The 27,946-nt window shown below is 38.3% G+C and overlaps 1 protein-coding gene across 1 annotated transcript in view; it reads right to left on the bottom strand.

Moving 5' to 3' along the window:
- The window catches only part of LOC129742247 (tyrosine-protein phosphatase Lar), a 740,954-nt gene that overhangs the window by 531,688 nt on the left and 181,320 nt on the right, over positions 1–27,946 (bottom strand). The gene's annotated exons all lie outside the window — the stretch shown is intronic.

Below are 27,946 nucleotides of genomic sequence, written 5' to 3'. Positions count from 1 at the left end.
GCCATAGCTTGCAAAGGCTATGGCTCTTTTTACAGAGGCGAAAATAGCAGTCCTAGATATGGTAAGTGCGTTATATGGCAGCGCTACTAGTAAAGAAACAGAGGCGGAGAAACCCTCTAAGGCGAATGTCAGTCGTCCGAAACGGCGAGGAATGAGCTCATTACTCAGAGAAGCTCTAAGAGTGTAAAGATGAAACGAGGGTCGCCAGGTGATTCAAGACCTGGCTCCCTATAGAAGAGGGGGAACGTGTTGCTGCGGACCAGACCAGACAAGACAACATGTTGCAGAAGATGGCGATGACATCAACACTTGGCATACGACTCTGCAAAGGAGTTGGAGACTGACGGAAATTACGATCGACGTATGATAACCTAATTTTAACGAGCTGAATGAGTTTGAAGCTATGAAATGAACCACGATTAGACTATCAGGGTAGTTCATCGGGCTAACGACGTGAAGATGACCTCAGTCGGTCAGGGTGACATTTAATTTAAATAGGAACTTTTAAAGCGAGTGTTGCAATACTAGCACATATGCTCGAATAAGACTTCCCTGCCGAAGTATGGTCTAAAGGGCGTCCACGATGAAATTGCCACACTATGAAATTGCCTTAAGTTTTCAATCGTTGGGTAGAAATTAATGAAAATTTAGTTGGATTTAGCTCATAGTGCATTCTTTACAACCTGCAAGTTTTAAAGTCCTGTGATCAAAACTCACGGAAATAGAGTCGAAAGAACAGCGTGATAAAATCTTGCGCATTCATCATGAGAACAAGGATCTCTCGCATCGCTAAACGTTGGGAATCGCGATTTCCACGGTATCGCGAGTGAGAAAGCGGTTCGAGGAACGATTGACAACGGATCGGAAGCCCAGAAGTGAAGGAAACAGTATTCCGTACAACACCAAAAATCAGAACCACGTAGTTGGGGCCTTCGACCGAAACTCGAACGCCTCCGTTCGGGATGTGACAAAAGGTCCCTAATCACGACGAGAAGCAGAAAAAGTCCGCCAAAACCCGTACCAGGCAGTTGTACCTCAACATGCTGACGAAAGTTGAATGCTGCATCATGGACGACGAAGCATATGTGAAGGCCGATTTCAAACAGATCCCCGGAAACCTGTTTTTCACGGCCAAGGATAAGTTCAGCGTTCCGGAGAATGTCCGCACTCAGAAGATGTCCAAATTCGCCAATAAACTCCTGGTTTGGCAAGTCATCTGCACGTCCGGGAAGCGGAGTTCCCCTTTCGTGACCCAGGACACGCTGAAAGGACAGGTGTACATGAAAGAGTGCCTCCAGAAGCGGCTGCTTTCTCTCCTGAAGGGCCACAACGTTCCAACAATCTTCTGGTCGGATTTGGCCTCATACCACTACTCCTAGAATGTGCTGAAGTAGTATGCGAACAATAAGGTAAATTTCGTGCCGAAAACGTTCAACCCTCCCAACACTCCGGAGCTCCGCCCCATCGAGAGGTACTGGGCGATTATGAAGCAGCACCTTCTTAAACGACCTAAGGTAGTGAAGACAGTCGAGGAACTGAAGAAAGTGTGGGTTTACATGCAAAAAACATTTGATTCACAGGTTGATTCACAGTTGCGGGCATTTGTGTATGGACTGTAAATAAAATACGAGTAAAATGGTAAAATGAGGTTTTATAGTTATTTTTCAATCCCTGACAATTTGATGGCAATCGGATGAAAACTCGAATTTTGCGAATCAATTTTGTGTGTGGTGATTTCATCGTGAACACCATTTAGATTCAAGTTTTTAATGCAGCAAGCCAACTAAAAAAATTTCAGTTTCAGTTTTAAAGAAAATAAATGTCTGCAAATAGTTCAGTTGTATTTTGTAGTCTGGCATCTAACTCATTTGAAATATTTATTTCTTTCGATCGCCACTTTGTGGCAGACAGAATATGATAGTCGGGAGCTCACAAACCACCAAAAAGTTGCAGCTAGATGGTGGTATTAATAAAGTCGTAAAAATATTAAAACAGCGTTATGGGTTTTTCTTGCTGGACTATCCAGTAGGAAAAAGTGGCATCGTCCCAGTATCGGTATGCAGCTGCTAGTATAACTAAGATTGGTTGTTGGAGCCGCGGTTATTTTCCATCATAAGGATCCGTAGTCCCGTTCCAAACGACAGCTTTTATCCTTCACGGTTGGGGCTCTGCAGCGCTTACTTTTTGGTTTCAGGTCTTTTTATTTTTTTTTTATCAGTCTGCCGGGGTTTCGCTTCAGGGGAACCACATTTGGGAGATGACTTGCTGTATTTCATTGTCATAACTTTGGGCAGTTTTTTATTTCTATCTCTCGTGTTTTTTTCGTTCTCATTCCAGAGTATGCCACCAACATTGAGGACTATATGCCAAAAGTGAAGGCGCACACGTGTGGCTTGCGGTTTTCGGCTTCCCGGTGATATCTCCTGCCTCGCGCTTAGATAGAAAGTTGCCGCGGACCAGCAGACACGCCTCAGATGTGCAGCAGCCAACAAAAGTTATAAATCCAGCCTTTGCCTGTTCCTTGTATTTGGGTCAGTTGCTCAAGATGCGGTGGTCTGGACATGGTGGGTGAAGTGTTTTTATGCCGTTGTTTCAAAGTTTCATAGTATATTTTTATTATTCATTTTAACATACCAGAATAAACAAAAATGGACTACGATAGCATTGTGTACCTGCAAAAAGGAGAAAGAGCACTCTAGCGAAATAAATCTCATTTTTTTTGTTTTGTTTTCAAATAGTCGGATACCTTCTCCATTTTATGATAATCATTTCACTTGCAAGAGGACTTTAATCGCTGTAGTTAAACGAGTTCGGTTATGAACACTGTCAATGTGACTTAAAAAAAATACTATCTAAAAGAGATATTGATACATACACCCACAAATTCGACTCTACTCCAATAGTGAGCTTTCTTGGAGGCGGAATTATCGGTATAAGATAGATATTCGGTCGGCCGAATACCGCCCAAAAACCGCTAAACCGATTATTCGGATCACCGAATAGTTGGGCTAAGTATCAGGCCGAATAGGCCGAATATTTGATATTAAAGTTTATTGAAGAACTTAAAGTCTATTAAATTATAGACTTGTCAAATTTCTTAAATGATTTTGGATAAATTAAAAATGTCCAAAAGAAATATTGAATAAGCTACACAATCATCAAAAGCTTATAGTTTCAGCAAAACATCTTAGTGTATCTTTCACTGTAGATCGTACTGGAGGATGATGACGAGTATCGCATTAAACTTTGATTATCCAGGCTTGCCCATAAATCCAACAATGAATTTGAGGGGTTTATTCGGGTTTATTCAGATTATTTGCTGAATCTTAAAAAACTTAAATTTCTCTTTGGAATTTTTTGGGTTTTGTGTTCAAAAAAAATAAGAACGAACATAAATTTCTGTTAAACGCTTGGATACGATTAACACTGCTGCTGTGATTCACTGAAAACATTAAATTTCAAGTTATTTTCTTTCGTTTTTCTTTTGGATGTTTAAGATTAATGCCTAGTATTTGTTCAGATTTACACATTTTTTTATTTTTTTCGAAAAATCTTCCTGCATTGTCCGACCGTGTGGATACGTTTGGTTGAAAGAATAGTATGCTTAAGGTTAAAGATCATCGTTATTTCAACAACTATCTTGAAGATATCTTGTTATAACGATATCGAACTTTCAATTTCAAATTGCTTGGCACTTGTTTCGACATATTTTGTCCCAGATTTCACAGGAACCTATTCTCTTTGGTGATAAACGCTTAGAAGTGACAATTCGTCTGATGTTCTTTCAGATATTGGTGACATTTTGAAAATCAGAAAGTCTTATACTTGAAAAAGAACTTGTAGTATTTACATCATCTGATAACATCTTGTTGAAAATAATTGACTCAAAAACGTGAGGGGCATTAAAATGGAAGAAGTAGAAGGAAATTGAAAAAATCACTTTGGTTATTTTTATTAAAAACTTAATAAAATATTTGGACGAATATCCCGTATGTTTTTTCGATGCCTTTTGGGTCACCAAGCATCAGTGTAAAATTTGAGATGATTTGGTTGATTCCTGAGTTAGCGCAACGCGTTTCAATTTTGCATGGAAATTTGTAGGGAAAAAGAAATTTTTGCAAAAAAATCAAATAAGCTTGAAATGAAGTCGGTTCTTTGATTTTTGGTTTTGACTTTTCTTAAGTTTCATTTTTTTGCTAATATGACAAGCAGCTAAGAGTTTCGTGAAAAAAACTTATAACCATTTCAAAATAAAAAATCTGAAGCTATTGAAAGTATTAAAAAATTGCAGATTTTGCTTGCTTGCTTGCAGAGCTGTTAATGATTGCATGAAATGTTTTTGCAAAGGTTATATAAATCAATAAATTTTCGGGCAATGGAAAGCAGTTTTTGAGATTTTTTATTTCAATCCTACGGTTACACAGCTTTCAAATAAGCAGACAAAAACGTAAAAATTAATAAAAAAAAAATTTGAAATAAAATTTAGTGTAACATCAAATAACTTTTCTGAGGTACAAGTTAGCTTTGTGCTTTGTTGAGCCGAATAGTACTGCAAGAATCAAGAAATATTTTTCATCCTAAGTTTATGCAGGGTGGTCACAACTTTTTCTTTTTGAAATTCCCGGTTTTTTCCCGGTTTTCCCGGTCAAAAATTCAAGGTTTTCCAGACTTTGATTGTCTATTTTCGGCTGCATATTGCAAAATTTTCAACTTATTCCATTGATTTGGTTGATTCATAACGCTCAAATAATTGAACACTCAGACGAATTCGATTCTATTTTAAGGTTTTCATCACATTTATAGGTATAAATGAGAGAAAAAACATCCTAAACAAAATCGTTATGGGGTTTTAAAGCATGTTAACAATTTTTTTATGTATGTATAGTTATTTTATTTTGGGTTTTTCGGTCTTGGATGTAGACCAAACAACGGTGGTTTTTGAAATACCCGACGTTTCGATCAATTTTGTTGATCTTTTTCAAGGGAATTTGCTGTCTGTTGTTTTTGTCGATTTCGTTTTAGTTCAACGACGATAAATTTTAATATTGTTTATTGTCTGCAAAAGTACAGTCCACGATCTACTTCATCACAAATTTTCAGTTATTTTGCATAGTCATTGACATGTGGTTACTAGCAAGATGCACTCCTTGTAGGTCAATTGATGGATTTTCAAAGGATTTCCAAATTTTCAAAAAATTGTGTATGCCACTCGTCGCAATACACGATTTTTCAGCCTCGTTGGATGAATTTACGACACGTGCTAAAAAAAATAAAATTTTGCAACTTGTTGCAATGAATAACTGATTCGAAACCATTCACCAAACATTGTTTTTGCTTCTTGAATTCTGACTTGAAAAGTTTAAAAAATACGGGCAACAAGTTACAGAGTCTTCACAGTTTTGAGGACTATTCAACAGCATATCAAAGTTTGAGATATAGACAAAATTTAAATAAATTATTCGATTCAGATCCACCCATTGTTTTTTTTTCTTTTAAACTGAGGAATTAAAGTTTTGAAATGAATATAGAAAAATATTGCAAAAGGAATTAAAATTTATGATATGAAAATTTACTATAATAAAATCAAAAGTATCGTAAATCTATAAAAAATAAGAAACATTTATTTTTGATTTTCAAAGCATAGTAAAATTAAATGTTGCAGTAAAAATTGAGTGATACTTGAATTAAACTACCAATTCTTTAAAAAAAATCTGAACTTCAAGACTCGTGGATTTAGAGTTCAAGATAACATGTTTTTTTTTGTTTATTTATGACACTTTACCAACGTTTTGGCATTCGTGTCAACAGATATCATGTTGATACATTGAAATTGCAAACTTTGGAAGAAATTTAAAAAGAAACAATGTAATTTTTTGTAGCAGCCATAAAAAGTTAAAAAACAAAATTTTTAAATCCTCTACTGCATTAGACTCCATATTTGAGACCCTCAGAGCCAAAGGGGTATAAGTGACAAAATGGTCGATTTTGAGTTAATGATGCCAAACAATTCTCCATATTTCAAACTGTATTTGGTAATTTTTTCGTAATTTTAGAATTATTTTTACACACTTTTACATTTGAAAGAAAAATACAAATTCTCGAAAAATATATGAAAAATGGCCAAACACAACAATTTCAAAGCGTGTTTTCTCGAAATATGCTTTTATGCACTTATACCCCTTTAGCTCCAAGGGCTTCATTTGGTTTCGAACTTTTTTTTTAAATATTTGGATAAGGATGATTCAGTACTATCAAACATTACAAACTATATTTATAATTTTAGAAAACTGATTTCGTACATTATTTTAACAATTAAAATTATTGAAAATGGATCTTCTTTTTGGAATTAAAAATCAAAAATTAAAAAAATATCATTTATTTTTTTTAACGTTTTCATTTTGCATTCAGTAGAGGATTAGTTTGTTATGCAGAAAAATGTGGATTTGATTTCAGTAAAAAAAAAAATAACAGTAAATTATTCAACATATAGTTTTAAGTTGTGTCAATTTCTCGGGGTAAAATTATGAGAATTAGATAACTGTTCCGGTTAATAATAGAGGTATAACGTATTTTGTAATGTTGGTTGAAGACTTAATTTTTTTTTTGAATTATGCTTTTGAAAAAATATTTGATTCATTTTGATTAAAAAATTTCCGAAATATCCTTAAATTCTTATATTTCACCAGACTGTGAAGAATAAACTTGGAGGACGCCTCAGTTTTCTCAAAAGTTTCAACTATTTGCGATCTTCGTAAAAGTTGATCATTGATTCGATATCTACGAGTTGAGGTATCTTAGAAAATTTTTAAAATGTGGCTAAAAAATTTCACCTCCTAGGCAAACAAAAAAAACGTAAATTTGGAGGACTTTTGCAATCGCAAAGAAATAAACTAAAAATAATCAATCTTATTGCAAACATTTTGTTATTTTGGCATAGGTTTTTTTAACATTTAAATTCAAGAATTTTTTTCTTAAATGCGTCACTCAAAACACAAATTCATATGTATATGTTGAAGAGTTAAAATAGTGTCTTCGATTGACATGAACACACCCTTATGAAAAAAGGAAAAATTTTCACTGGATTTTTCTCAATTCAATTTCAATTTTCGTCACGAATCAGGTTAGAAAACAGGTTAAAAATGTAATTTGAAATTTTCTAGATAAATTAAGACCAGTGATTGAAAAAAGATAATTTTCAAAACAGTGCATTTGATAGGTTTCCTTTTTAACTAAGCAAATTTTCAGCGATGTCAAATTTATTATTATTAAGCTACAAAAAACACCGTGTCGTGCATAAAGATGATTGTCTTGTGTTTAACTCTTAAATTAAACGCTTTCGCTGGAAAATTAAAACATAAGCATCTATTACATTTCCAATCGAATTTTAATTTTAATTTGCTTGCTCTTATATGATTCATAGTTTTTTTTTAATAATTGTTATGATGTGCGATACTTGATTAAATTTCAAGCTACTTTTAGAATTTCCCATCTCATTCAAAGCAAATTTTTACTCTAGGTTTCGGTAAAATTAGTGAGTTTTTTTTTTCAATTTAGAGGTAGGGTGATTTGCCAATCGTTGTCCCCTTACCCATTGTTGCACAGCATGACTTAAATTGTCAATATTTCAGCTGTTTTTAAACTTTTTCCCGAAAATAATACTGAATCATGTTAATTGGAATGTTCACTGATGAATTGAGGCGTTTTAAGATATTTTCTGATGTAAAATATGCATCTACCCACAGTTTTAATTTTTCATGTTTTTTCGCACGATTTTGGTGCTAATTGTTAAACAAAACCTTAAGATTCCTTCTACGGCAAATAAGGTTCAAAAAGCATTTTTCGTATCGGGTTTCTGTACGAAACGTTTGTTGGACAATTTTAACATTATGATTTTGGAAAAAAATAACGATTCATACATAACCAGAGAAAACATCAGATCGTGCAACAATTGGCCCGTTCAATCTCCTTCTGTCCCATTGTTGTGCATAAGTCAACTGCAAGATTTGTATGGAAATTTCAAATTTATTTATTTGTATTCCTACAAAAACTTTGTTTGCTTGTTTTTACTGCCAAAAATAGCAATAAATTTTTTGGAAAATTCAGGACTCAATAGATTAGTCCTGAATTAGCGCAACGTGTATTGATTTGTATGGGAGATCAAATTTTTTATTCAAAAATCACCAGAGATATGCTAAAAATTCAAAAACTTAATTTTTTGGGTTTTGAAATATTTTTTGATTCTTGAAATATTTTTTGGTTCTTGAAATTCATTTCATGTGAACAAAAATAAATCCTAACTTGTGATTCAGAAATGATATTCGCTGTCATACAAAAAATTCAAAATAAAAATTTAAATTTTAGTGTTTTGTTTGCTAATTTAAAAGCTGTTCAACCGTAGGATATAATAAAAAATCGTAATTAACTGCTTTTCATAGCCAATGAGTTTGTTGGTTTAAAAAACCTTCGCAAAACCATGTCATGAAATTATTGAAAGCTCCAGCAAGCAAAAACTGCAATTTTACAATACTTTTCAATGGATTAGGATTTATTATTTTGAAATGGTTATAACTTTTTTCGTGAAATACTTAGCATCTCCTCATGTTGGCGAAAAAACAGAAGCTTAAGAATATGTAAAATCAGTATTTAATCAAAGACAAACTTCCTGCCAAGCTTATTTGAATTTTCTGAATGATTTTCTTTGCAAAAAATTCTTCTTGCATACAGATTTCCATACAAAATTGAACACGTTCATTGATTACACGCAAGTGAAAAAAAAATTCGAATTGTTTTTAATATGACTTTTTTTTGCTAAATAAGTGGATATTTACGTTTAACTATTATTTTAATAATTTCTGTGCTCAAATTAACTATTTTCCACTCAAAATTTTCATATTTTGTGCACTCAATATTAGTTTCGATAATTCAACGTTTATTCAAAGACACTTCATATTTCCATGAAAATATTTTTTCTATCTTCAAATATTAAAATTGAGTCGAGCAACTTGCAATGTCCGAAAAGTGTCAAAATCACTTAAACTGTTTTGACTTTGAGGTACTACTTTTTATCAGAATTATTTTGAAATCTTTAATCCCGACCATTCACTCAACATTTTACGCAAAGTATCTAAAGTCTGTTCTGAAAATCCTGTTTCTCAAGTTTCGAGACAAGAAACTGTATTTCATGTCAACAGAAAAATAAACAGTCATAACTTCTTGAAACCATTTTTCAGCCAGAAAATTGTTTGGAAGGATTGCAATGTGAAATGAATGTTTCTTGAAGATTTATGACATGCTTCAGAGGTTACATTTATTATAAATAATCCCACTTTCATGAAAAAGATATTCAAAATAAATAATTTTTTCGAAAATATATACTCAACAAATCAGACGAACGATCTGAATTTTTGGGCATGGTTGAGTCCATTTTTAAGCTTTAAATTGATATTCATTATGTAGAAATCGATCGACTTCCAAATGAGTCCTAAAGAAATCTTTTTATAAAATCCCATTTTCTTCATAGGGGTAAAGGGGGGCAAAACAGAATTGGTCCTTTTATCCTTTCACCTATGAATGGGCACTTTCAAAAAAATTTTAAATAACTTTCAGTTCCTTCTATGGGAGTTCAATGAAACAAAATTTTATGTTGGTATGACATATAAAGGAAAAGCTCAACACTGGGCAAATAAGGTCAAAAAACACTTCACTTAGATGGCTCCGGTTAAATTCAGTGGCAGATTTGAGTTTCTGAAAAAATTTTACGTGTGATAAATGATATTCCAGACTTTCAAACCGGCGGCTTCATGTTTTTTTCGGTTTTGGGTCCGAATTTTCCCATTGTGCATTGAACGGTTTATATGGAAGACCCCCCCCTCAGAAGGGGCCGCCTCCAAATTGGATTTCATTTGAACTTTAAGTTCTCATAATAAGCTTCTGTAACAAACATCAGCCTCTTTGAATATATAATGGCTGAGCCTTAAGAAGGTTTTTAAAATGTTCAACCATTGGAAAAAATCGGACAACATTAGGCACGATATAAATTATGCCTGTGCAACTATTAGGCACAGACAAGCTGTTTTAAATGATTTTTTAAATTTTTATGTCACTGTTTTCGATCACTTGAACTTTTGGATCTTGTTGACCAATCCTGTGTGAGTGCAATCGACAAAAAAAATCGAGTGAATTTGATTGAAATGACTGAAATACAGCATAAAAACCAAAATCATGTGCTTAGCTGTTCAACAATTGGCAAATCACCCTAGTTGAAGAGAAGTCAGAATTTCAAAACTTATGATATTCTTCTTACACACTTTTGAACTGTTGAATTCTGACTTGGAAATTGAGTTTTGAATTTTGGGTTCAATCCCTGATTTTGGAACCAAAACTGAATTTTGGTTCCATTTTGTAAATTTTCCCAGTATTGGGTCCGAATTCCCGGTTTTCCCGGTTTTCCCGGTTCAATTTAAATTCCCGGTTTTCCCGGTTCTGTGACCACCCTGTTGATGTTTTTGAAACTTTCACTACATTTATGGCGATTTTTGAACGAAAAATGTTGTTTTCTGATACAAATTTCCATACAAAACTAAAACTCGATGCGCTAATTCAGGATTGAATAGATTGCTTTCGAAATTTGTATTGCTATTTCTGGCAGCAAAAACAACGAAAAAAAGTTATAGGAGGTGTAAAAAATTAAGAATTTGAAATTTCCATACAAAACTGGCAGCGGTCTAATGTACATATATACAGTTATTTTTCTATCAGGTTCTATTTTTGACATCCGAAAAGTTTCTAAAATAAATAGGAAAAATAAAAAAAAAAAAGATATTATAGATACAACACAGAATAATATATGGGAATTTCTTTTTGTTTTCTGATAACATGCGCCGGAGGTTTTCAGATTTTCCTCAAAATAAAAGAGGTGCTTTTTTGCGACTTAAAAATACAAAAAATAATTTAAAAAAAAGTTTAATACACATGTGTTTATGTCGAAAAAATCGAACTTAATAAAAATTTTGGTGGAAATCTGATTACCTATGGCGCAAATTGTTAGGTAATAAATAAAACCTCATATCTAAGATACATGAGGTATGAGATCAACTTTTTGAATAGTTAGTAATCTTGACTTCTGAGAAAAAAGGTGCTGAAATTTCAACTCTATTTCTGCTTCCCGTTCGTTTATTCTGTAATCTGCCTGGCCATGTTTTTTTTTAATTTGCTGCTCAGTACCTTCGGGAGTGATACTTTTAGTATACTTCATACATATCTTATTTGAGTTCAAAAGTTCTCAAATATATGTAGTTATTTAAAAAAATAATGATAGAAAGATGTTATAACGAAATAGACAACAAAAACCACAAGAAAAAAAGCTTGGTTACACTAAGCTTCAGAATCAACCAAACCAGATAGTCGTCGCAATGATTTGTCACAATTATATATTTTCCAACGTCATGACTGTTACGAGAAAATGCAGAAGCAAAAAAAACTACAGCCATCGTCCAAGAAGACCAACCGGACATCGTCCGAGGCCAAGTGCTAATGGCAGCAGCTGCTTTTGACCTGTCAGGACTAATTTGGCAATAATAAAATAAAAATGACACCTACACCTACACCCGAAGAAGAAGTGCAGGATGTCCGGCCGATCCGTCCGGCTAGGATCCGTTTCGGTTCGGGGGTGTGAGTCCAATAATGCTTCCCTCTAAGAAAAGCTGTAGAGGAAAGGATCGTTTTTTCTACGATTTCCGTTCGATGTGCATCGGATGCATTTCCGTTTGGCGTCGTCCGGGGGAGCAAGCTTGTTGGATGAGAATGGAGTACTTTGGTTCAGAACGATTCTTATAAGCAGAAAGTTTCTTCGGTAATATTATAGCCTTTCTTTCCTACTGGAAGAATTGTCCCTAACTACCCCATAAGGATCAGTAAAAAGGGACTCGAAACGGTTTGAGCGGAACCTGCCGAGACATTGGCTACTGACTACTAGCTAGAAGGAACGTCTCCGTTTCCCAGAAGGATTTTATTCGCTTTGACCGATTTTTCAGCTAGCATCGTTCGGTTCTTTCGTCGCCGCCTGACATATCGTCTCCAACTCAGCTTGAGTTTTTGAGTTATCTAGCTTTATCGGGCGCACTCAGATGTTGATTCTAGTTTTTTTTTCCTCATTAGTGAAAAGATGGTCTTTAAGCAAAATTTTAAAGAGTATATTAATTCGTAGACAAGTTTAATTTTTGTTTAAATAAGAGACAGACTAGTAGATATGAGGGGATTCAAAGAAAACTATGTAGCTGGTGAAAAACACTAAAATAGCACACTGTACGTCATTGTGATGCTTTACGAGAGTTTTTAATCATTTCTGTAGGAAAGAGCTACATAGTGGATTTAAAATAAGAATAGAGAAAATCACTTTAAGTTAAACAAAAAGTCAGCATTAACGTTACGACATTTAAGAAAAGCTCATTGTTTTGTATTTTTTTCAAAGATTGAGCTTAGAACTTACAAGAATTTATTAAGATAGATGAAGCAATGTTACGCCTGTATTCAGTCAGCAGACATCGAAATTCACCCCGGTAGTAGCTCAATTATTAACATATTCCATGCATGCAGCAGCCATTCGTTGTCATCTCAGAGCGTGGGACCAAAAAATCAGCCCAGCCACCCAGAAAAGAAGAAACCCTATTCCCATTAGAATATCAAAAAGGAAACAAAAACATTACGAAAAAAAACCTCCGGCAATCCTTCTACCCCATAACAATTTGCAACCTCTTAAAACATGTTCGACGCGGCTATAAAATAAAAAATCGCCGAAATATAATGTTTCGTGTTTGTTTGGTTTGGTTTGGTCGTTGCCTGGTTGTGATACCTATTGTAGCTACCTACATTTATGTTTTTTCTCCAACTTTGTTTGGTCTTCTGTTTTATTTCGCCAACCAAGAAGCGAGCGTCAAGAATTGTCAGCGGTTTTGTACGCTAGGAGCTGGGCGAATTTTCCTCCTCGGGAGTCAGGACAGAAAATTTTCGAAAGGGATCTCCCTTTTGGCGGTGTGGAGTGCAAGGGGGATACCTTCATACAAGAAAACCGCCTCGGAATAAAACATGCACTGCGGAAATCGAGATACATGACATTCGTGTCGTACGTGAAAGCCCCAACGAAACGTGTATTAGAAACGTGACAATCAACGAACTGTTGGTCGGTCGCTTCGGATGGTGCCTTGTTTTTCGGGACGAAGGTTTTCCCCGGAAGCCGGCAGAGATCCGGTATTGTGGGACCATTCTCAAGCTACAGCAAGCACCGAAACGTTATGGACTGTGAAAACCGAACCAGGGAAAACGGGATGGGCGTCCACGGTAACGTTTGTTACATAAGAAAGGACCGGAAGTAGCAACAAGACAAAAAAAACGGGAAAATCCTCCGGGATTGGCTACGGATCGGGAAAGAAAACAATACCGTACCTGTGGGCGAAAAGAAGTTGATGGATGCAGCTGCTGTTGCTGCGAGAAGAACGATAAGAAAATTACTCCCTAGGTTGGTGCAAAATAAAAATTTATACGGTTACTTCTGTCAATATTAACTGGAAGTAGGTACCTACCTAAATAAGAAAATTTTCAACATTTATTTAGTTCAATGGTTGGACCCGTCCCGTCAATAACATTAACCCCATAGTAGATATTAAATTTGACACTGTTGAAATTTTCGCTGCTCTAACTTTTGGTAGGACTTTCATAAAAGATTATTACTTCTGGAAAACCCAATGTATTAAGAACATATTTGTTGAGCTACACTAGCGACGACCGAACTCCACGATGTTTACACCGCGGCGATTGATCCGTACTGACGAACCGCGTGGAAAATGTAAACAATAACAGAAAGTCGCAAGTGAGAGAGAACGCTATTGTTCTAGAATCGGCAAAGAGCGAATTTGTAATGTTTGCTGGAATTGTTGCCAGATGAACAAATCGGAAATCATTAGTGAAGTGTTGCCTATATCCTAACCTACCTAAGGGTCCAGCGCCGATTGACCGGCACATAGGGCTGAGATGAAAGATCTCCACTGCTGGCGATCCGGAGCCAGCGTCTTCACTTGCTGCCAGCCAAGGTTCTCGTCAACTGTGCGGATTTCAGCGGCTAGACTTTGCCGCCACGAGCTTTTGGGCCTGCCTCTTCTTCGATGCCCATCTGGATTCCAGTCAAGCACCTCTCTGCAAATCTCGTCTTTATCTCTTCGCAGCGTGTGCCCAATCCATCTCCACTTACGTTCCCGAATCTCGATTTCTAGCGCCTTTTGATGACACCGGCGATGAAGTTCAACGTTTGAGATCCAGTTGCCAGGCCACCAAGCGCGGATGATGTTCCGCAGGCAGCGATTCACAAAAACTTGCAGTTTTCGCGTCGTCACCGCATATGTGCACCAAGTTTCACACCCGTACAGCAATACGGATTTGACGTTTGAGTTGAAGATTCGGATCTTAGTTCGTAGAGAGATCTGGCGTGACCGCCAGATGTTTCAGAGACTCGCAAACGCAAATCGGGCTTTTCTGATCCGGGTTTCGATTGCCTATATGACGGATGGATAATCCAAGCATATATCAATCACTATTGTAACCTGATCTCTATACATGACTTGACGATAGTAAATGTGATTATATTATCAACTTATGGAGATGAATGAACCAATCGGTTTAAAATCCCAAAAAAAAATATCCGTTTCCGATACAAATAGTATTCTTTTTTATTTGATATCACAACAGGTTATGGGACCAGTGGTTAATTGACTTTAACTGTAATTTCGATTTCTCATATTAACTGATTTTTGGATTGCGATGACAAACCCAAAGTTCGAAGAGTGCATCGCAGTAGGCGGAGCTGGTGGTTAACCAACTGCTGGTGGTAACCAGCCCTCGGAGGCCAGCAGCTACCTTAGAACTTGGACGATGTGCATGGATAGACGCCTAGCCAGGCTGAAGCATTCCCACACCCGGTCCGGATTCCGACGGAATAGATGGACTCGCTGCCGTTGGAGAACATCGAGGAGTAAGAAGCCAGAGCTGTAAGGTCCAGAGGCGGATGGAACAGGAGGTCACAGCGAGCCTGTGATAGCCATCAACAACAATGTGCTGAACAAAACTGTTGTAGTCAAATTTATAAAAGACGTCATTGACATCCTTATGAGACTCCTACCTCTCCTACTCCGAGACCTAATCATCGCAATGCGAGAGCGACAAAAAAATCTCCCTATGAATAATAGGTCGACTCACTGTCGTCATTTTTTATGAGTACGACCTCATCATATGGTAGATTGACCGGATGGGAGCGAACCTGAGCAGAGGCGAAAAGGTCCACTCGTTGCTTCCAAAAATACTACCAGGTTATAGCCATATTCATGGTGCGCTGGCTATTCTGCCGCCAAAGGAGCTGAACTCAAGGTCGACAGTCGACATCAAGTGGTTGTTCCTGGATGCTATTTAAGCTCCTCAAAAACACCAGCACTACATCAAGCCCTATGTGATTTATCTATAGGTGGGGACAACCAAAAACTTTAGTATTAGTTCGTTGTATCCATACAGTTGTTTATGAACGATTATGACGTAACGCGACGCCATCATGGAGTCAAATATAAGGCGTCCAAACGTAGCCATAGAAACTTATTAGGAGAAATGTTTGGGACGCAAATAAAGTTGTTTATTATTTAGAACTCATAGCGTCACCGTACTGAGCGTCAGGAAGAAAAAGCGTAAATAAAAGGGTGCTTTGATTGTGATTTTTTAAATAACATGAAACGTTGCATGTCGTCGACGAATAGCGACTTCGACGTCGAGACGCTCATGAACGATTGTGACGTAGCAATCAAAACATTGAAAAAACTGATTCTCACACTCGTGCAAGGGTAGTCCTGTCCCCACCTATAGATAACCAACATGGCATCAAGCCGACATCGAGGTGAGCCAGCGGTACCAAACAACGCTTTGCGGACAGCTGGATTCCTACCCGGATCATGTGTGGAACACATCACAACGCTACGAACAATACTGCAACAAATCAACGAATTCCAAAACTCTCTCCTACTGGTGTTCGTTGATTTCAAAAAAGCGTTTGACAGACTGAACCACGAAAACATCTGGGCTGCTCTAATACGACGAGGAGTCCCAGATAAATTAGTCCATCTCATCGAAGCACAGTACGAGGCATTTTCGTGCAAGGTCTTGCACAACGGTGTCTTGTCTGAGCCAATCTTGCTGAAGATAACGGCTGGAGTGAGACAAGGATATATTTAATCCCCGTTGCCTTTTCTCATCGTAATGGATGAGATCTTGACATCGATTGACTGTAGATCAAACCAAAGATTGCCGTGAAATCCTTCGACAATGAAGCAGCTGAACGACTTTGATCTGGCTGACCATATTGTTTTGCTCGCCCAAACACAACCAGATATGCAGAGCAAACTCGACGACCGCACCGAAAGTTCCAAGGCAGCATGTCTCAAAGTTAATGTCGGAAAGACCAAGTCGATGGAGATTAACACAGGAAATCCCTCCCGTTTCATGATAGCTGGGCAACAAGTTGAGAAAGTGGAGTGCTTCCAGTATCTTGGTAGCCAGATAACGCCTGATGGTGGTACCAGGAAAGACATCTAAACCCGGCTCAGAAAGGCCCTATTTGCGTTTGCGAGTCTCCGGAAGATCTTTAACTCAAACGTCAAATCCGTATTGTTGTACGGGTGTGAAACTTGGTGCACATATGTGGTGATGACGCGAAAATTGCAAGTATTTGTGAATCGCTTCCTGCGAAGTATCATCCGTGCTTGGTGGCCTGGCAATTGTATCTCAAACGAGGAACTACATCGCCGGATTGGGCACACGCAGCGAAAAGACGAGAACGAGATTCGTCGAAAGGCGTTTGAATGGAATCCAGAAGGACATCGAAGAAGAGACAGACCCAGAAGCTCGTGGCGGCGAAGCCTAGCCACCCAAATCCGAACTGTAGACGAGAATCTCGATGGGGACCAAGTGAAGACGCTGGCTCCGGATCGTCAACAGTGGAGGTCTTTTACCACGACCCTATGCGCCGGAGAATCGAGGCGGTACCAAGTAAGTAAGTAAGTTTGTGGACTGCGACGAAGAAAGGAGACAGTCGGTGCTTCGGGTGCAGCGAGAAGAGGCACTTCAAGTTGCGTTGTCCCAAGCTGAAAGCGGCTAAGAAAAACGGGTCCAGACGTGACAAAGGGAGCGCTCACACAATGTTTGCCCGCGTGAAGCGTAAGTAGGCAGAAGAGGCGTGTGTATGGGCCATTAGCAGTCTTGGTCCCCTAAGTGCGGCGCGTCGTCGCCATTCCTGGCGAAGCAGCTGGTGCAGGTCGCAAGCTGAGAGTCCCGCAGGTCAGCGGAATCTCGAAGGCGAGCACAACTTTGAAGGTCGCATCTCCGCAGGCAGGCGGAATTCTGCAGTTGGCTCCTCCGCAGGTTGACGGAAACCGGCAGAAGGCAAACGGTCAGGGAAGGTTGCCATCATGGCCACTACGAATGGCGAAAGGCGTTTTCGCTTCGTGGTGGATTCTGGAGCGACTCACATGGTCTTTGCCGAGAGATTTGTGGAGGACAACTCGAAGCTGGCCAAACCGATTGAGCTGTCCACAGCCAAAACTGGTGAGTCAGTGAAGGCGAATCAAAAAGGTACTGTATCGCTAAAAACCATGGTTAATGGTAAAATAAAGAAAATTAAATTGTACAATGTTCTTTTTGTTCCTAATCTGGAGACAATACTCCTATCAGTTAGAAAGGCTACCTCTAAAGAAAAAAGGGTTACTTTTTCTGATGGTAAGGTCACGTCTCAAGGATCATTTCTCAAGGTAATTTTTCAAGGGTCAGTTATTGATGGTTTGCATTCTCTGAAATTGGCTAAGGCTTTTCTAGGAAAGATTCGGTTAGGTTTTGATAAATGGCACAGAAGACTTGGCCATCTAAGCAATGCTGTTGTAGCCACACTTATGACAAAGAAGATGGTAGAAGGAGTAGATTTTTGCGTCGCAACATTCAACAAGCTGTTAAGCTGGAAAACAGTCAAGCAAAAAGTTCAAGAGTCTGCTAATATCGAGGTCGAGTAGGCCACTTGAATTAGTGCACTCTGACGTTTACGGATACATGGAAGAAACCACGTTTGATGGTCATCGATATATGACTACTTGTTGTGGCCATGAAAAGCCATTGGTGGACTGTGGGTGCGGCGCTTGGCAAAACTACCACTGCTTGCCATTTCCCCTTCTGGGATTAAGCTTTGACAACCCCTGGTGGTTGCCAAACAGTGGAGGCAGGTCCGCAGACTGTCTGCCTGGGGGCCAAGGCCGGGTCGACGTGAGCGCTTGGGAAAACAACCACTGATCGTCGGCTCCCCTCGTGGGATTGGACCTGAAGAGACAACCACGCATGATTGTCCCATCAGTGGAGGCAGGTCCTCTTGACGCTGCCTGGCGGCCAAGGCTCGGGGATATCTCGATCGCCTGGTTGACCGAGATCCAAACTCTTTCAGATGGAGGGGCTCTGAAAAGAGCCGTTTGTGGCAGCTGGACACGGGAGCAAGGCGACGGAACGAAGCAGCGAAAAAGCACAAGTCACCCTTTCTTTACATTTTTATACTATTTTATTTCTCTTCACTTATTTCTATTATTTACAAATTATATAGGGTAAAACTGTACAAAACGCACCAGCTAAGCATAATTGCTATTTATAGCGATACCAATCATTTAAGAACCAAATTGAAAGTTGACGACGATTCAAGGATAAAATTTACGTATTATCGAAAAGAAAAAATATGATAAAAACTCGATTTTGACTATATTTTTGTAAAAAACTAAAACAGCCAGAAAAAAAATCGCGGGGTAGAATGCCAAAACTAGTGGACAGAACGCACCAAACGGGAAGGGTGGTAAGAAATAGAACAATGATTATACGGAATGTAATCATTGAAACACCAAATGTTTAATTACATGTTCATCGTATTTTTGTAAACTACCATTCTTTGGCTAAAAACCATTTAGTATTGCTAAACTCATCGAAAATTTCGCTTTTCAAAATACACTTTTCAATATCCTTATAAATAAAACGCCTTCAAGTAGGCAACGAAGTTCAATTTTTTGACTGATATAGTTATATCGCAGCAAACATGACGGCCGATATTTTTTTCGAATCGAATATATGTAGGTGCACCGTTTTAACTCGAACAAGGACGAAATTTGTTATAATTATGCATTGTTATCGTAATTTGGGAGTCAGCAAATAAAAAGAATGGCATTTTGTTTTGATATTCGGGTTTTCTCAAAAGTTAACAGCATTCAAAATTTGAGCGTAAAACACGTGGTCTTGTGGGCATTCTGCCCCAATTTTGATATGATTGATTTTTGATAAAATTTGTAGGTAGTTAATAAAATACAACAAAATATTTATAGTCTTCCGGAAGTGCACATGAGTGGTAAAACGATAAGCTGTAGCTTGGTCAGATTGCGCAGGCTATTTTACCATAAAACCTTATATGTTACTTATGAAAAATTACAAGTTTCACGCTGATTCTATTAATTCCTCTGTTTCTAAGAACTAAAGTAGATTTTGTGAACTTTTTATCTATTGAATGATGAAAAAGCTTGTTAGCTACAATAAAAAAGAAGAAAAACATCATTCGAAGCCGTAGGTTAGTGTATATTTGAAAAAGAATGACATGGGCCATCTTACCCCGCTGGTGCGTCTTGTACAGTTTTCCCCTACACTTTTCACTACCGTCCCATCTTGACGGTTTGATATCGAGTGACTTCCGGCGCGCCTTTAAATAGGCTGACGAGCAAGCACACAATCACGTGCTTGCGTCAGATGGAACCGCGTAGAACTTTCTCGGCGCTTTCAGCGAGAACCGCTGTCTTGTTCTCTCAGTGCGGTATTCTATTCACAGCTCATTCGTGTATTCAGTCGACTAGTCGGACTGAACACTACTCACATTTCAAAGTAATCTACCTAATGAAATACAAGAGCGAGGATTTTTGAAAAATTAAAGGAGTTGGAAGCGATGACAACGGCGCATTTTAATCAAAAGTTGGCTAAACTTAGATGCGATAATGGCCTTGAATACGTTGGAGGAGATTTTCAAGAATTTTGCAAGGCAAAAGACGTCCAATTGGTTCTAACAGTATCGTATACTCCTCAGCAGAGTGGCGTGAGCGAAAGAATCAACAGAACGTTGATGGAGAAAGTACGAGCAATGCTCTACGAATGCAATCTTCCGAAATCTATATGGGGAGCAGCTGTGTTCTGCGCAGCTTATCTCACAAATCGATCGCCCACACAAGCTCTTATGGATAACAAGACGCCATTCGAAATATGGTATGGCAAGAAGCCTGACTTGAGCAATCTACGCATTTTTTGGCTACAATGCGTATGCTCTAGTACCTAGAGGGAAGAGGCAGAAATTGGATCCAAAGTCAAAGAAACTTATCATTGCGGGTTACGCAAACAAGGGCTACAGGTTACTTGTTCTCACGTATAATAGAAGAGATACGCCGTAGCGTAGTCTGATGATTTTGTTCATTTTACAATTTCGCAACCAGCAAGTCCAGCAAGTCAAAATTGAATTTGAACCTCCAGCAAATAGTTTAGAAGCGTCTGAGAACTTCGTGGGTAACGAGAATGTTGAAAACGAGTCCGAAATCATCGTGGTTGTCGATGAAGATTCAATTGAAGAACATCACGTGAATAACGTTGATGAATCTGTTTATGATCAAGATCTTGACAGCCATATTGACAGCGAAGGGAAGTTTGGGTAACAACCGGTTCCCTTTTGTAGTTCGCCGATCAGACGTAGTACGCGCAATAGAAGGGCGCCAAAATTTTACACTATCAACCGATAATATCGATTTTCCACAAACTATCGACCAGTTGAAGACAAGAAATTACTGGCCCAAGCGGAAAAAATGCCATCAGCAAAGAATTGAAAGGCCTGAACGAAAACAAGACCTGGAAGACGGTCGAGCGCTTGACCAAAGAACGAAAAACGATCTCATCGAAATGGGTGTTTTCGATTAAAGAAGACGGAAGATACAAAGCAAGATTAGTAAGGAATCTACTAGGATGTAACAATTACGCCCGTTGCCTAAATGGAGAGCTTTCGTATAATCTTGTACTTTGCTAACCAGCCAAGTTCAACCATTCACCAGATGGATGTATAAACAGCTTTCCTCAATGGTCAACTTAAGTTAGAGGTATAAATGAGACTTCCGAACGACGAAATGGTTAATGCACAACTCGTCGGACTGCAGAAAAGCTTGTATGGCTTGAATCAAGCTAGCAGATCGTGGAACAAATGATTCGACGAAGTTTTAAAGAAACTCGGTTTCATTTCGCTGAAAAGTGACTGTTTCATCTATCAATCTCGGGCTGGAGAGCTAACTCTAGTTCTCTATGTTGAAAAAAATGTGGCTAGCCTGGTCTGGATGAAGACCGAACTTGGAAGGTTATTTATTTCTTGGGAAAGGATATTTCAAGAGACTATTAATAGCAAAAATTTCTCAGGTGGGTTCTATTCAAGGAACTGCTAGGATGTTTGCAGTATCTGGCTCTTTTAACGAGGCCGGACATTTGTGCCGCGGTCAGCGCACTCAGCAATTTTCAAGCGACGTCTTCCGATGCGCATTGGGCGGGACTAAATCGGGTTATACGATCTGCGTGGTACGACCGAGAAAGACAAAGCTGGTCTGCACCACCTGCAAACATGAAATCGTATCAGAAATGGTAACTTAAGTCGTGTTCAATGGTGTTGCGAATCGCAATTCCAACTGCATAGTAAAAAGATAGTATAAAACGTTGTCTAAAGTCAATTTAAATAGGAAATGATAGAAAGCCCGCCATGATTGTGAATTTTGAAATGATTTTGCTCCCGCGCGGGCTATAAGTGAGAAAATCGTCGTCATGTTCTCTCTGCAACCATCAGTTCATCCAGAAGGCTTAAAACCAGATGGAAATTTAGTAATATTGACCGACGATTTGAAGGCTATGAGAGCAAAATCTAGCGCTCTCTTGCATTTTTATGATGAGAAAAAGAATTGGAAACGAGATGCTGTTTTTATGCCTGCTTACATCTTATGCCAATGACGTTGAAATATTCAGAACTCATGATTGGAGTAAAGGCTGAATTTGGGGTGTACTTATTCAATACGAATGTGAGTCCTGGAATATTCCTCCCGCAGTAAACGAAATGAAATTCTATTTCTGATTACATAATAATAAATGTTTAGCAATTTACCCAGATAATTATTGATAATCTTAGCAACGAATGTAAACATGTCGAAGATTTTAACAGCTTTGCTGTGCTGCGGATGACAATTAGCAAGAAAGGAATGTCGAAACCACTCTTCTTTTGCTCCGGACTGGACATGAACGACGAAATTTATGGCATGAAGTGCCTGCCAGATGTAGCGTAGTTTTTCAAGAGATATCGTTATGGCGAAACCGCTGTGGCTCGTCGATCTAGCGTCGGCCTGCTCCACAGAGGACTTGATTGTCTGTTTGGTATTTTTTTTTTGGAAAGTCTCTTAATAGATAATGGTTAAAAAAAGATTTTATTGTGAAGTAAAAAGAGTCATAAATCATATTTTATTATTCCGATGAAGCATAAAACCTTATGAAAAAAAAGTGTAGGTAATTGTTGCGAGAAATAAAAACATCTTCTACATTATGTTTGAACAGTTACCTGAACGAATTGGAATCCAGAACAGCATGAAAATGACTTATTACCTGAAATTGAAAAAAAAACAAACATTTATAAATTAAATAATTAAAGAAATCATCTTCTCTGTAGTTTTTTAAGTAGGTTTATAATTATATTATTAGATCAATGGTCGAAAATGAATCACTCCAATGTTGAAACAACCGCAAGTTCAGTATTTTTTTCAATGTCGAATCGAAAGCACCTCTCCCTCTTGAGGCGTGTTCCGTCTGAAATTGAAAGGGTTGCATTTTATCTGGAAAACTGGTATTTACATTCATTGTAACACAACAGCGTAGAATGCTTAGTAGGAAGCATTCCAATAATGGCAGAAGATTTTCGATCTGCTACGTGGCGAAATAGATTTGGCAAACTGCAATAAATATCAATGCGCTACGCGTCTTTCCGACGAGCTTCGAAAACAATTAAAGGTGCATTGATAAAACCGAATGGCAACCCAACGTTCTACATATTAATGGGACGCTAGCAAAAGTTAAATCCGAAGGCATTAGAGCAACTAAAAACTAGACACTAGATTCGGGGGAGGTCGGGGACACTCTAGTCCAACAAATTTAATTGCTAGCATGTGTTTTTGTGCTGCTATCATTTGTATCTCTCAGTTGTCAGCTTGCTAATGAGTGGCCCCCTAATTAAAGTTATGAATATTAGATGTTTCTAGCAGTTGGTCGCATTTTATGCAACTAATAGATCCTCGAGAGCACTGGACCAAACCTATCCCGAACTATCCCGGCGAGATTTATGGCTCCAATGTCGGAAGAAAGCCATTAAAATGCAATTTAATGGTCCCGGAGGCAGCTTCCATAAAGCAGTGACCCCGGATTTCCGGGTCGCTTTTTACCAGGCGGGGGCTTCCAATCTCGAAAGTCAATAGCTGTAATTAATCTGTGACAAAAGCAGCCCACCAACCAAACTCCCAATATCCCCTGGTTTTATCTACCAAAATGCGATAACCACCCCTGTAAATCTGATGCCAGAATCTAAGAACTATTTAGTTTGGTATGTGCGAGATTCCCCCAATACAAACTTCTCGGCATCCGCCCAATTCTATCACTTCAAACTCAAAAGCTTCATTCTGGGAATCATTATCCTAATTCAAAAGTCAAATCTTGCGACGATCCCTTCCGTCTGTCAACCGATGCCGGACAAATCTCGAATGATGGCGGTTGCTCCTTTTTGGAGAGCTGATGATGGACAGAATCGAACAAACAAACCCAAAACGCCAGGAATCGGTCCAGAGTTCCATCAGATTTCGTTGACGTCTATCACTCAACTCAAGGCTCGGGCCCTGCTGGGTCCGGGCTAGATTATACCACCTGTCTCCCCTTTCATGCATACGGAAAGAACCAATTAACACTTTTGCGATAAGCAAAAGTCCAAAATTGCGGTTGAGTGGAAATGTTATTTTTAAGCCTTACAGATGTTTACGCCCATGGCTTATTGGCCTTCGAAAGTCCCACATTTATCGGATGGAATGAATCAAAGTTTTGCAAAATTTATATGAGATTTATTTTTATTAATTTCAGTGATTTTTTCAGAATTTTCCAAATAAAAAGTTTTTTTTTATCTTCTTTAACATCTCTGTCAATCTAACCTTTCTTCATATCCAAAAATACTTGGATTTAAAGTCGTTAAAAATAGAGAAAAATTAAGGCGGTGCCACCCACCGAACTGGTTCTGCTAGAGGATCCAGTGCGACTAAAAGCAAACACTTGCGGTTAAAATGGCGATATTCAGGGTGTGCCGTGTTGCAACTTTTTTCGAATTTCAAAAACCCTGTAGTCTAAAAAGTTTCCTTTATGGTCAAAACGGAAAACCGATTTTTTGCAGAATTTTGAAAAAAGATTTAGGTACACAAGTTTTGATTTCTAATTTTTTATGAAAAAACACAAAAATTAGTTCGGGGATGTCATTTTTTTTGCTTTTTCTTATATATTTCTATCTCAAGCAATGCGAATGAAATTTTACTAAACATACTGGAAAGTTCTCTGGCAACGATTCTCTCCAAGAAGGCAAAGCGATAGGAGTAGCGAGATAATAGCACAGAGAACAGACGTACAAGCTAGCCCACGAAACTTGTGTAAAAATCCTAACACCTTTTTTGAACTTTTTTTTTTTTTTTGGCTACGATTACGCTTTTTCGAAAACTGGGCACTTTAAAGTTGATTTGTAACTCTTGAACGGCGCAATAGATGGCACTGTTTGCAGTCAATTTCTAACGTTTTTTTTTTTTGGTGATAGCATTTGAAATTTTTCACACTTTTTTGACGGTTTTTTGTTCGAGCTTGTACGTCTGTTTTCTGTGATAATAGATCTAACTCTCCAAAAAGAGTTTTTATGAAAAGAAACTAGCAACACTGACAGATTATTTTGACGAAAAAGTTATTGATTTAAGAGTATTGGAATGTTCTGATAAAATAATCTGAGGGATGAAGCAATGAATCAAAGGGAAACTTACGATTGCTTTGATTAAGTAGAATTATTACCAAGTAGGCTCAATACATATATTAGAGTGAAAATGTGGAGCGATGACCAAAAAAAGTTCATCATGTTGAGCGAAATTTCCGTTACTTAAACGTAGCCTGATTTTGCCTGATTTTTATTTCATCAGTTCCCTGATTTTTGAAAAAAAAAAATGCTGGCAACCCTGTGCCCGAGTCGATTATTTCTTTGACAACATCTAAGTGAGAGAGAAACCGAAGGAGAACAGAACCGAAGGAAGAGAAACCAAAGGAGAGAACAGCATCGTGCTTGGACGGAGCCGGTTGCTTGGCGCAAAGAAACTTTTGTTCGTAGTGTGTAGAGAGAAAATAAACGTTATGATAATCTAGAAAGTGAATGTTTAACACGTTCGTCGCCACGCTCATTTTGGTAGTTTTACTAGCCGGGCCCAAAGAAATTTTCAGAGAGTAAAAGCAAAGAGGGAGAACTCCCATATTTGAAACGTGTTGCGATTCTGAGCGGTAAAATTCATGTAAGAGAGCGTCACACGCTTTTTGATGTGACGGGGCCCCCCAGGAAATACACCCGTCACCCAAATATGGGTGCCGTGGTGACGAACGTGTTAATTGTGCTCGCTGCTCCTACACTTTGCTCCCGTTGCAAGTTGCCATATCAAACGGCTCTTTTCAGAGCCATACACGCTCCTTTTTTTAAACTCAAAATGAAATAGTTTTGGTTCAAAACAGCACTTCAGTGGCAGCCCTCAACTTTGAGTTCGGCTGGGCAATCGCAAAACTAAGTTCTGATAGGCATACTCAATACTAAGTTCGGCAGCCGAACTCAGATTTATCCTTTTAATTCGAGGGTACTTTATTTTCAGGGATTTAAAGGATGGTTAAATTTTTCTGTACCCGGATGTTGCTGTTCCGGTACATTGCATTGCAATTACAGAGCGGTGGAAAGTTTTGACACTCCCGGTCAAAGAAAACTTCCGGATGTTACTTCCCACGGGAAGTAAATAACATCCGGAAGTTTCCGGACATTCCAATCTGCTGACCATATGATGACAATGGCGGACAGAATTTTACGCTGACACGGTGGACAATCTTCAAAAGTTCCTTCCGGTTATTGTTCTGGAACGACAAAATTTTACGTCGTGTTCGTTGGTTGCTGTTCCGGTTCGAAGTGAACTCGCTAAGTGTTTTGAGTCCAACAAAGAGAGTTCAATTTTTAGTTCATAAGGTCGAACTCAGTTTTGCTCCCTCGCCGAAGGATAAAAATGGGATCAATTTTGAGTTCGCAGTTCGAACTCTGTTTTGAACCACCGCAAGGAGGAAAAAGAGTACCTAACTTTTACTTAATGGAATCGAACTATGTTTTGAACCTCGGTCATACTTAATTCTGAGTTAAAATAAAGGAGCGTGTACTAATGAGTTAGCACTGGCAACAATCTTCACGTTCGAGTCCACCTTGGCATGCCAGGCAGCCTGTCATTTGACCTAGATACATTTTTAAGTTAGCAAAGTGAATATGAGTTCACCAAATTCCTCTTTACACAACGTGATGAAACGAGTTGAAGCCAAACAGTCTTCAAGAGAGGAAACACGGTTTCCTTTAGTATAGATCGACCTTGAGGAAGAAAATACTAAGCTTTACTTTTTTGGAATACTCCAGTAAGCTGTCGCTCGGGTTTTTGGGAGGTTATATCAATCAAAATCATTTTCATTTCTGCAAATGTTAGAAGGATGATGAAAATGTAAACAAAAACCACAAGTTACCTAGCAAACTCCTGTCGTAGAACGGTTAATACGTGGGGCTTAGAAAGCCGCAAGATGTGGGTTCAAATCCTGCCGGGAGTTGGTAACTTGTTTTACATCAGCCTCAGTAAGTCTTTTTATCATTTTCAGAAATGAAAAAAAACTCAACATGATAATTCCAATAACATATCTCGACACAAACGCCAAAATTCAAAATGTGCTTTTTTCAATGCATGATTAAAAAATTCCTACATTACAGAATCACGGGTAAGTTTTGTGTAAGCTACACCCTAAGAAGAGGTTGCAAAACTCCAATGCCTATTTAGCGAATCTCTGCCGAAAATGCGCTCAAAAGTATACTGTACCAAAGAAGATATGATTGAAGGAGCACAAATGGCATAAAAACTCGAGCTCAAAAGCGAAATGATGCTTGAACACTACATTCAAGCGAAACAAAAAAAACACTTTATGGGATTTTCATCCTATTGGAAAATTCATCCAAAAAAAATTAAGTGAAAATCGAACTCACTGCAACATTCTCATCTCGGCTTGCCAGTCCGGTATCTTACTCGGTGCACCATCTGAGTCGATAAGCAAACGAAAGTTTTTTGTCATAATGCTTCTGCCATCGGCATTATCAAAAAACGCTCTGCATTGGCCGTTTGGCCGGTGATTTTTCATCGATCTTTGTTGCTGATGAGAAAGAGATGAGAATGGGATGGGAATAGGAAACTAGAAACTTTTTTCTATTGTCGGCTGGTTTACATACACACATAGCTCATCTTGGTTGGTGGTTTTTTGCCGGCGGTTGGAAACAAATACCGTATTTATTTTCTCCCCTCGTTCAGTGCTCCACCGTACCCGATAAAAACAAACACAAATCGTCGCCAGTGTATTGCTTCCTCACTCACTCACACGCTTAATCGCAACACTGACCAAATTTTCGGGGCAACACCGCCCGATGGCAGTGCAACACCAGGTCAAAACCAGTGCAACGCTGTCCGAA

The sequence above is a fragment of the Uranotaenia lowii genome, chromosome 2, assembly GCF_029784155.1.
Source record: "Uranotaenia lowii strain MFRU-FL chromosome 2, ASM2978415v1, whole genome shotgun sequence".
In the NCBI taxonomy this organism is placed as follows: Eukaryota; Metazoa; Arthropoda; class Insecta; order Diptera; family Culicidae; genus Uranotaenia; species Uranotaenia lowii.
Note: the sequence above shows the minus strand (reverse complement) of the source record. Positions and strands in the feature narration are given on the sequence as shown.